A 10,753-nucleotide genomic window follows, 5' to 3' on the forward strand; every position below is an offset into this window, starting at 1 on the left:
GGGAACTCTTTCGGCAGAACGGCCACCAGCTGTTTCATCTCTCGTTCCCTTGTTTAGTTTACTCCCTTCACTTGAGCGCACGCACTGCACTGAGATGTTCAATAAATAGACACTGAATTGTAATTTAACATATATGGCACCCAAAATCTCTCCAGAACACATGGACCCCAGAATACAGGTGCAACATATTTCACCTCCCCCAAATGGATAGTCAATGACGTACATAGAAACTGAAAGGATGGCTTTATTTATGCCCTGTTTTTCTGGACTCTCTACATCAGGGGCCCTCAAACTTTTTATTTTTATTTATTTATTTTTTTTGAGACAGAGTCTCACTCTGTTGCCCGGACTAGAGTGCTGTGGCATCAGCCTAGCTCACAGCAACCTCAAACTCCTGGACTCAAGGGATCCTCCTGCCTCAGCCTACCGAGTAGCTGGGACTACAGGCATGTGCCACCAGGCCCGGCTAATTTTTTTTTTTTTTGAGACAGAGTCTCGCTTTCTTGCCTAGGCTAGAGTGAGTGCCGTGGCGTCAGCCTAGCTCACAGCAACCTCAAACTCCTGGGCTCAAGCGATCCTCCTGCCTCAGCCTCCCGAGTAGCTGGGACTACAGGCACGAGCCACCATGCCCGGCTGATTTTTATATTATATATATTAGTTGGCCAATTAATTTCTTTCTATTTTTATGGTAGAGACGGGTTCTCGCTCAGGCTGGTTTTGAACTCCTGACCTTGAGCAATCCGCCCGCCTCGGCCTCCCAGAGTGCTAGGATTGCAGGTGTGAGCCACCGCGCCCGGCCTCTAATTTTTTCTATATATATTAGTTGACCAATTAATTTCTTTCTATTTATAGTAGAGACGGGGGTCTCGCTCTTGCTCAGGCTGGTTTCGAACTCCTGACCTCCAACGATCCGCCCACCTTGGCCTCCCAGAGTGCTAGGATTACAGGCGTGAGCCACCTTGCCGGGCCACCTCAAACATTGTAAACAGGGGGCAGTTCCCTGCCCCTCAGACTCAGGAGAATGTGCACTGTGGGCCCAGGGCGAGTCGGCTGCTAAGCAGGACAGGCAGGGGTGGTCCGCGGGCCGTAGTTTGAGGATGCCTGCTGTACATCATACTAGCCCCACTGTTTTGAGGGCCCTGCTGAACGTGAATGCACAATTATATGTACAAACCATCGAAAAAGAGAGATCAAAGGTTAAAATTACCTTCTGATGTGGAGTCGGAGTTTAAAAAGCCAGACACTTTGTTGCAATAAGAAAATGAGGACTGATTTTCTAGCACGCCACTGCGTACCCTCAATCGCTGACTGTCTGACAGCCACAGTCTTTAAAGGGGATTGCTTCTTAGGGATCCTTCAAAGCTAGTCAGTGTATGGAGCTACATATAATTTGAATTTCAGACATAACAACAAATTAGAAGTTCGCCTAATAACAAAATCCCTAGTACCTATGGAGGGGTTGGATAGTAATTATCATCACAGAAATGTTCAATAGTTTGACCCCAGTCACTAAAAAAACATCAGATCTGGAAAATGTTAACCTTTTGACCAAGTACATCTTCCTGGAGTCCTGGAGAAAATAAAAAATCATGATTTTTCTTTCTTGTTGGTGTTTACAATGAATAATAAGATAATGGCTTTGGGTTGCACATGGCATTTGAGTGATATTATCAGGCCTTCCCTAATCGCCCCAATCTAACATCCAGCTAGTCAAAACAGACCCAAAGCATAACATCACACAATCACAACACACAGTACATCCATCCGGCAGCTGCCGGGAACACGGCCGCGGTTCCACTTGGCTGAACAGGGCTCCTTTAAAAGGCGGAAGCAGGAAAGAATGCATGTGGGCTGCCAAAACAACATGTGAGCTGCAGAGGATGATCCTGAACTTGAGCACGTGAAGAGGGTGATGCAAAACGTACACAGTGCGCTTTCTTTTTGGCAAAAACAAGAGACAAAAGAAACCTCATAGGAGAGAGAAAGGGAATTTTTAGATGTGATAGTTCTGGCTATTTTTAGAGGATTTTCCCATCAAATTTCATTTTTTTTAAGTAGAACATTTGAGTCTAGTTCTATAAGTAATTGGACGCACATGTACACACACGCACACACACTTGCACATTTAGTTGCCCAGGGAATATCTTGAGCAACCAAACTAGCGTTTTGGCTGTTGTTCTGTGTGTCAGGGATTGCTCAGAGGCTGCCTCTGAGTGATCTTGTTCCTTCTGAAGAGCTGAAGGGACAGGCTGCTGTGTTTTAGGAGAGGGCTAGCTCTATAAAGAACTGCTTGTTGAGGTTGTCCTAGTTCTTTGTTTGCTCCACTCCCATTCTGAATCAACATATTCTCCTGATGAGGATGAGACCCTGTTAAAAATAAGGCTGAACAATAGCAGGCAGCATAAATCTATTCTGAAACACATAGGCCGTTGAAAATGTTCCCTATCTGAGATACTGAGTAAAAAATGAGAAGCTTTTGCTCAAGAGAGGTTCTGTGATGAATTCTTTTGTTTAGCAAACACCCCGGCTATTTTGACTATATCTCTGAATTTTCAGTTATCAAGGTTGCTTCGCTTAGGTTCCACCTGTATTTATCAGAATGTTCTTTAAAAAATACTGGAAATAATTGCTTTTTTGTTTGTCAGACGGCTAAGCAGGTGAAAGAGTATGGGATTTAGAGCCAGACCTAACCGGAACCCACATCTGTCCCCTAGTAAGTCAAGTGACAGCAGACAGGTCATTGTGCCTCTCTGATCTGCAGCGACCGCATCTACAGAATGGAGGGCATTTTTTCCAACCTCACGGAGCTCTGTGCAGTACAGTAAGGGCTGCCAATCGGTGCTCAGGGAGTGAAAGTGAAGATTGCTTTTGTTAATTACAGAGTCAGAAGCGTGCAGAGGTTGCACGCCATAGAAGGCCAGCACCTCAGACCTGATTTCTGCCTAGGGCATGGAGAGAGACAACAGCCAGCTCCGCAGAGATTTCAGGACTCAAGAGTGTGGATTCTACAGGAAGTCTGCTTGACAAGACATGTCCTTCAAAATCCACCAGAGGGACAAAAAGGACAAATATGATATGATTCTACTTATGTGAGGGATCTACACTAGGCAAATTCATAGAGACAGAAAGTAGAATAAAGTTTCTCAGGGGCCAGGAGTAACGGGCAGTCATGGTTTATAGGATACAGGGTTTCTGTTTGGGACGGTGAAAAAGTTCGGGAGTTGCTCTGGGAGGCCGAGGCAGGAGGATTTGCTTGAGCTCAGGAGTTCGAGACCAGCCTGAGCAAGAGTGAAACCCCATCTCTACTAAAATTAGAAAAAAAATTAGCTGTGTGTGGTGGCATGTGCCTGTAGTCCCAGCTACTCAGGAGGCTGGGGCAGGAGGATCACTTGAGCCCAGGACTTTGAGGTTGCTGTGAGCTAGGCTGATGCCATGGCACTCTAGCCTAGGTGACAGAGCAAGACTCTGTCTCAAAAAAAAAGTTCTGGAGATGGATGGTGGTGATGGTTGCACAACAGTATGAATGTACTTAATACTACTGAGCTGTACACTTGAAAATGGTTAAAATGGCAAATTTTAATACTATGTATATTTAACCACAATTTTTAAAAGGAGAAAAAATCCATTGGGATGAAGCAAATTAAGATGCAACCAATTGTGAGATACTATGTAGCTGTTAAAGAGAATGGAGTAGATTTTATTCTACGGACATGGAAAGATGCCCAGCATACATTGCTAAATGAAAAAAAGCAAGTGGCAACCATATGTGTAGTATAATGCCAGTTGTTGTGTTTTTTTTCTGTTTGAATTACTTTACATTCATTAACGAATCCAATCTTCATAATGCTTCTATGATGTATTTATAATTATTATCACTCCATTTTGCAGATGATGAAACTAAGGCACAGAGGTTGAGTACCTTGCCCCAGGACACAGACCTAATAAGTGGTAGAGCGAGAATTTCGATCTAGCTCCAAATATCTGGCTCTCAAAGTCTGAGTTTTAAACCCTTTAGCATTGGCTTCCCCGGGAGCATTTTCGAGATGCAGATTCTCTGGCCCCACCCCAGACCTTCCGAATAAAAATCTGCAGGTAGCAAGATCCCCAGATGATTCTTACACATATGAAAGGCTGGGAGGACTGAAGCCTAAACCACTATGCAACACGCTGCTAACTTTATAATAATAATAATAAATATTAATCTATGCATACAAAAATTTACTTGGAATTCTGTAGATTTTTTTTAACTAAGCAGTTTATTCTAGAAACTAAACAAAAAAATCTGTACTAACTTGGCCATGAGCCAGGTTTACATGCTTTGTTAATCATTGGCTTAAGAGTTATTCTGTCAGGAGTTTAGAGATGTTTTTTTCTTGAAGCTCCTGCCTGGAAACTTCCTAATGCAGTCCTTTACAATATAGTAAAACCTTAGTAAGTTGAATTGAATTCTGAATTGTAATACATTCATTTGGAACATGGTAAAGTCTTTGATTAAGAAGAAACCGTCTAGTAAATAAATTACCAAGCTAGTAAATAGACTTGTACGAGGGCATACATAACTGCCTAAAACAAAGCCAGCTCCTTTTTTTTTTTTTTTTTAATTTTAAGGATTAGTACATGAATTGTTCCTGATTCTAAGTGAGACATCAACATTTATTAAAGGAATATGACAGCCCTTCTCCACCGACAGTCTGGAAGTACTTAACTAATTGGTTAAATGTAGTTTAATGTGCTAGAACAAATTTCCTTAGAAATAATTCCATAATTCATACACTTTTGAAGTAGTGTAACTTCTACCACCCCTCCATATCCACCTTTGTAACTGAGTTGAATTAATTAGGTTTTATTTTACCATTCTTTGAATAATATTATGTAGTGAGCATGATGTGGATTAAACCTTGGACTGAAAATGTTTCACTTAACATCTGCATGCCTCAGTTTCTCCATCTGTAAAATGAATATGTGAAGGGGTACAGGCAGGGCCACCACACTTGGCTGTGTAGGTTGAGAACTACACAACTTTAGGGGCACCATTCACAGCCTGCATGGCTGTTGGCTACTCTTCTGCTTAAAATCTTCGAAAAAGATTAAATGAGTTAATACAGACAGATCAAGTAAAATTGTGCCTAACACAGAATTAAGTGTTTAATAATTTTAACAGACTAGATCTTGATGCACGGAGTTACTACCTTCACATGTATATTGTCATGGATGTCAAGAGAAATGAATTTGGAGAGTACGATGTCTTTTTCTCAATTAAAATCAATTGATTTGGTAAGCAATTACTGTATTATATTCATATTCTACCCATAAAATCCAGAAAAGCAACTTATAATACAAAGTTGAACATGAAACTTCTGCCTTCAAGGGGCCCATAATGTAGTGATAGACTCGAGAGGACAACTTGCAAGAGGGATGATGGCATTAATAGTTAGGAGTGCGAGCTCTGGGGCCACACAGACTCCAAATCCCAGCTCTGCAGTCACCAGCTGAAAGACTTTCACCTTAACTTCAGCTTTACCTTTTTGACCCCAACTTCTTTCTCCCTGCAATGGGAAGAGTGATAATTACATCACAGTGTTGTCACAGGGTAACAAGAGACAAAGCTTGCAAAGCCCATGCCCATTGTTTTCGGCACTAGTAAACTCTCAGCACATGCTGGCTGCCTGTTTACTATCCACCAGCATCATCATTATTGTATAGGCAACTGTTTTCTTCCACTTCACTCCCTGCTTTCCAACGTGTCTACTTCTTTCTAGAGATTGCTTTTTCCCACCACTGTGATGTTGATGTGTTTCTCCTCCCGGGCCACTTCTCCTTAGCATTTATTCTAAACCCTTCACTTGGCCTCATCCAAGACTCACCTTGAACCAAGGCATAGGAGAAAGGCGAAGAGAGATGGAAACCCAGTGAGGCTACTTACCAACAATCAGCATTGCTCCTACTCCTTAAGAATTGCAAAAATGACAATAGTTTTGTCCTCATAATGTAAAAGGTGGTTTTGTCCTAATAATGTCATAATATAAATGTCCTCGAATGGACAAAAGAAGTATATATATATATGTCCTGGGGTTTTCTCTGTTTCATGTTTCAATGCATCTAGATTTTTTTTTTTTTTTTTTTTTTTTTTTGAGACAGAGTCTCGCTTTGTTGCCCAGGCTAGAGTGAGTGCCGTGGCGTCAGCCTAGCTCACAGCAACCTCAAACTCCTGGGCTCGAGTGATCCTTCTGCCTCAGCCTCCCGGGTAGCTGGGACTACAGGCATGCGCCACCATGCCCGGCTAATTTTTTATATATATATCAGTTGGCCAATTAATTTCTTTCTATTTATAGTAGAGACGGGGTCTCGCTCTTGCTCAGGCTGGTTTCGAACTCCTGACCTTGAGCAATCCGCCCGCCTCGGCCTCCCAAGAGCTAGGATTACAGGCGTGAGCCACAGCGCCCGGCCAATGCATCTAGATTTTAAAGTATAAACATTACTATTGCTGCCACATTTAGTAATTTTTAAAAGTTGAATTTGTTAAGAAAAAAAAAAGGGCTCTGCTCATTTGTTTATTAAAAGAATCTACTGGGCCACCCACCAGCTGCAGGGCAGATATTGTGCTGTGTGGGACATAAAGAGAAATAAGGTCCTCAAGAAATGTATAGGCTTGTAAGAGAAACCCAAGGAAATGACAGTCACAGAGAAGGTGCTAAGTTCTACAACACAGATAAGCTCAGGGTGCTGGGGGGTGTTCCATTCATTAGGCACCCCTGGCAAGAGCTTAAGGCCTGCTGGCTTTCCCAGGAACTATAAAAATGTTTGAGTCCTGAAGCTGGGTGAGGTGGCTCACAAATGTAATCCTAACGCTTTGGGAGGCCAAGGTGGGAGGATGGCTCGAGGCCAAGGAAAAAGTTTGAATACTAAAAAACAAAGTATCAAGTCCAAAATATCAAAAGAAAATGATGATATCAAATAAACGTTTAATTAAATGTCTACAAAATGCAACACCATGTCAACCATATTCAAATCCAATTAGTATTTATAAAAGTTATAAACATCTGAAAACAATGTATAAACTAGATTATTAAAAGAGCTCTACAATTGTTAAATATAGACAATTATTGCTGGTATAAATAATTGTTAATTTAAAACAATTACTCATAGTCAATTTCCAAAGCAACATTACCAAGCAAATTCTTTCAAAACTACTTGCACCATAAAATTATATTTGATTTGGGTTGTGGACACATTTTAACACTTTTAAGCATATGTGAGGTGCCCTTGGAAGCTTTTCTGGTTCTGACAGCTGCTCTTCAAAGTAAAAAATAATATGTGGGCTGAGGGGGCTGTCTCAGGGCAGCAGCAAGGCCCATGTAAAGTCTTAGAAAAGTCCATGTTTCTGTGGAGCACCTGGGGATAGACAGTGAGTAATCCAGCCCCAGGGGCCAATAAAGGCCTCCACTTACACAGACCCTGAGAGGAGTTCTGATGAGGAAGTGGGTGGGTAGATTAATTTGCTAGAGCTGCCTTAACAAGGTACCACAAACTGGGTGGTTTAAACCACAGAATTTTGTCTTATGTGTGTGTGTGTGTGTGTGTGTTTGTGTGTATAGTTTTATTGCTTTGTGACTTTAGTTTTCATTTCTCTGAAGTAAACCACAGAAATGTATTGTCCCCCAGTTCAGGAAGCCAGAAGTCCAAGATCAAGGCGTTGGCAGGGTCGGTTTCTTCCGTGGGCGTCAGTGTGAATCTGTTCCCTGCCTGTGCCCTAGCATGGGGCGAGCATGGGGGCATGGTTCGCTGGCGACCCTTGGCATTCCTCGGCTCATGGCAGCGTAACTCCAGTTATACTTTCTCCATACAGTGCTCTCTCCCTATGCCTCAGTCTGTGTCCAAATGTCCCCTTTCCATAAGGACACTCGTCTTATTAGATTAGGGGCCACCCTACTCCAGTATGATCTCAGCCTATCTTAACTAATCATATCTGCAACTATATTTCCAAATAAAGTCACACTCTGAGGTATTGGAGGGGGGGAGTTAGGGCTTCAACACATGATTTTTTTAGGGATACAATTCAGCCCATAACAGTGGGTGAAGTAGTGGTGGGAGAGAGGCCAGGGCAGCACATGCGAAGCCTGGCGGAGAGTAAAGAACACAGGACCATTCTGGGAACAGAATTGAAAGAGGTGGGATGAGGCTGGCGTTGTGGCAGGGGGCAGATCACAAAGCATCTTGTAGAGTAAACATGGGTTTATGGAAAGGCAGGGGTTTTTCAGTGTAATATTTAAAGATCAAAATGAAATGACAAACAATCCTCAAGCATCTCTCCCCCTCCCCCTTCCCCCGTCCCATGCCCTCCTCTTACCAAACTCTCCTGAGAGCCGCCTAGGAAAGAACCGAGGCCAGAGGTTAGGGAGTATTTGGGTCACACGGCTTATTCCTGGCACAACCCAGGTTAGAATCCCAGGAACTAATTCCTGCCCAAGGCTCTGCCTTCCACACACCATGCTATTTTTATTGTCTCACTTAGAAGGTGATTCTTTGGTTGTTATGGAATCTTAGATAATAATTCCTTGGATCCATTTTTTAAAACTAGAGTTCTGTAATACTAAAAAAAGTAATGTAGTCATTATCACTACCTAGATTTAAATTTTTAATTTTTTTTTTCTTTTTGGTTTTTTGAGAAGGATCTCGCTTTGTTACCCTGGGTAGAGTGCAGTGGTATCATCATAGCCTACTGCAACCTTAAATTCCTGTGCCCAAGTGATCCTTCTGCCTCAGCCTCCCACCTTGACCTCCTGATTTGGGAGGTCAAGTAGTTGGGACTACAAATGCATACCACCACACCTGGCTAATTTTTCTATTTTTTGTAGAGACGGGGTCTCACTCTTGCTTAGGCTGGTCATGAACTCCTGAGCTCAAGCAATCGTCACACCTTGGCCTCCCAGAGTGCTAGGACTAGAGGCATGAGCCACCTTAGCCAGATTTAAGTGTTTTAAATGGGCTGAATTGTATACCCCCAAAAAGAAAATCATATGTTGAAGTCCTAACTCCCCCAATACCTCAGAGTGTGACTTTATTTGGAAATAGGGTCATTGCAGAGGGTAGAATAGACTGTTAATCAGCCATAAGAGACAAAATGAAATTATCTGCTTATGTTTTTGATTCCTTTACTGCGCTATATGCACGTCCAGGGCAGGGACCATGACGTCTCATTCCTGTACCCCACTGCTGAGTGCTCAGTAAATGCTACACTAACTGAAGGCCAGAGACCCTCCCTTCCTCAGCTCAGGCGCCTGTTCTCAGTTGGGTGTCTTGTGGAGCCCAGGAGGGGGCACTGCAGACTGGGCTCCACCACCATGGCTGGGCCCTATCAGCCTTTTTCAGCCCAAGGAGTTAGCAGCCTGTAACAATATCCTGGAGGCCTGGGCCACTGTGGACAAAAATTCCATGGTAAGCCCCAAACCCAGAAGTGACCCAGGTCTAAGTAGAAACGCCAAATGTGCATCAGAAATCCTGAGCAAAAACTTTCCTAAAGAAGACACAATCCAGAAGCCACAAGAAAAAAACTGACAAGATTTGACTGCATAAAAAATAAAAACTGACCAGGCAAGGTGGCTCATGCCTGTAATCCTAGCACTCTGGGAGGCCAAGGTGGGAGGATCGCTAGAGGTCAGGAGTTCAAAACCAGCCTGAGCAAGAGCGAGACCCCCGTCTCTACTAAAAACAGAAAGAAATTAATTGGACAATTAAAAATATATAGAAAAAATTAGCCGGGCATGATGGCACATGCCTGTAGTACCAGCTACTTTGGAGGCTGAGGCAGAAGGATCGCTTGAGACCAGGAGTTTGAGGTTGCTGTGAGCTAGGCTGACACCGTGGCACTCTAGCCCGGGCATCAGAGTGAGACTCTGTCTCAAAAAAAAAAAAATTAAATTAAATTAAAAAATAAAAGCTATAAACAAAGGGCATTTTAAAAAGTTAAAAGACTTTCCAGGAGATTTGTGGTTTAAAGAAATTAAAAATAATAAAAAAAATAGTTAAAAGACATAGCTAGAATGATAGGCTAGAATGAAATATTGACATCATATATTTTAACTAAGGTTTAATATCCTACATGTACATAAAGAGTCAGAAAGAAGAAGACAAACTCAAAAGGAAAAGAGACAAAGCAGATGGACAGGCAATTTGGGTAGCAGCAATACAAATGGCTGATACACAATGAAAGTCTCGCTAGTGAGCTGAGAAATGCAAATTAAAACTGCAATGAGTAACTTTTTTTGCCTGTTGGACTGGCAAAAAATTAAAATACCCAGTGTTGGTAAGGATGGGGATCAAAGGGTACCGCTGGGGAAGCGTCCAATTTGCTTTGTTTCTAGGGGGCATTTGGCAGCATCTGTGAAAATTTAAAAGGTAAATATGCTTGTGAACAGAAAGTTCAGTTCTAGGGATTGATTCCAAAGATGATAATAACAGCTAATGTTACCTGAGCACTTACTATGTGCCGGATCCCACGTCACGTGAATTACATGGGGCACTTCATTTCCTCCATAAGATGGCCTGTGGAGTGTAGACCAGTAATTACCTCCATTTTCCAGATGGAGAAACTGAAGCTTAGGGAAGTTAAGCAGCCTGCCCAAGGTTGCACAGCGAGTGTTAATAATTAGTGAAGCCAGGGTTTCAATCCAGGCAGCCGGATTTAATCTCCCATCCATTGAATCACTCATACATTCACTCACTCCCTATAATGTGCCATACACATGCACGAGAC

Source organism: Microcebus murinus, chromosome 15, assembly GCF_040939455.1.
Source record: "Microcebus murinus isolate Inina chromosome 15, M.murinus_Inina_mat1.0, whole genome shotgun sequence".
In the NCBI taxonomy this organism is placed as follows: Eukaryota; Metazoa; Chordata; class Mammalia; order Primates; family Cheirogaleidae; genus Microcebus; species Microcebus murinus.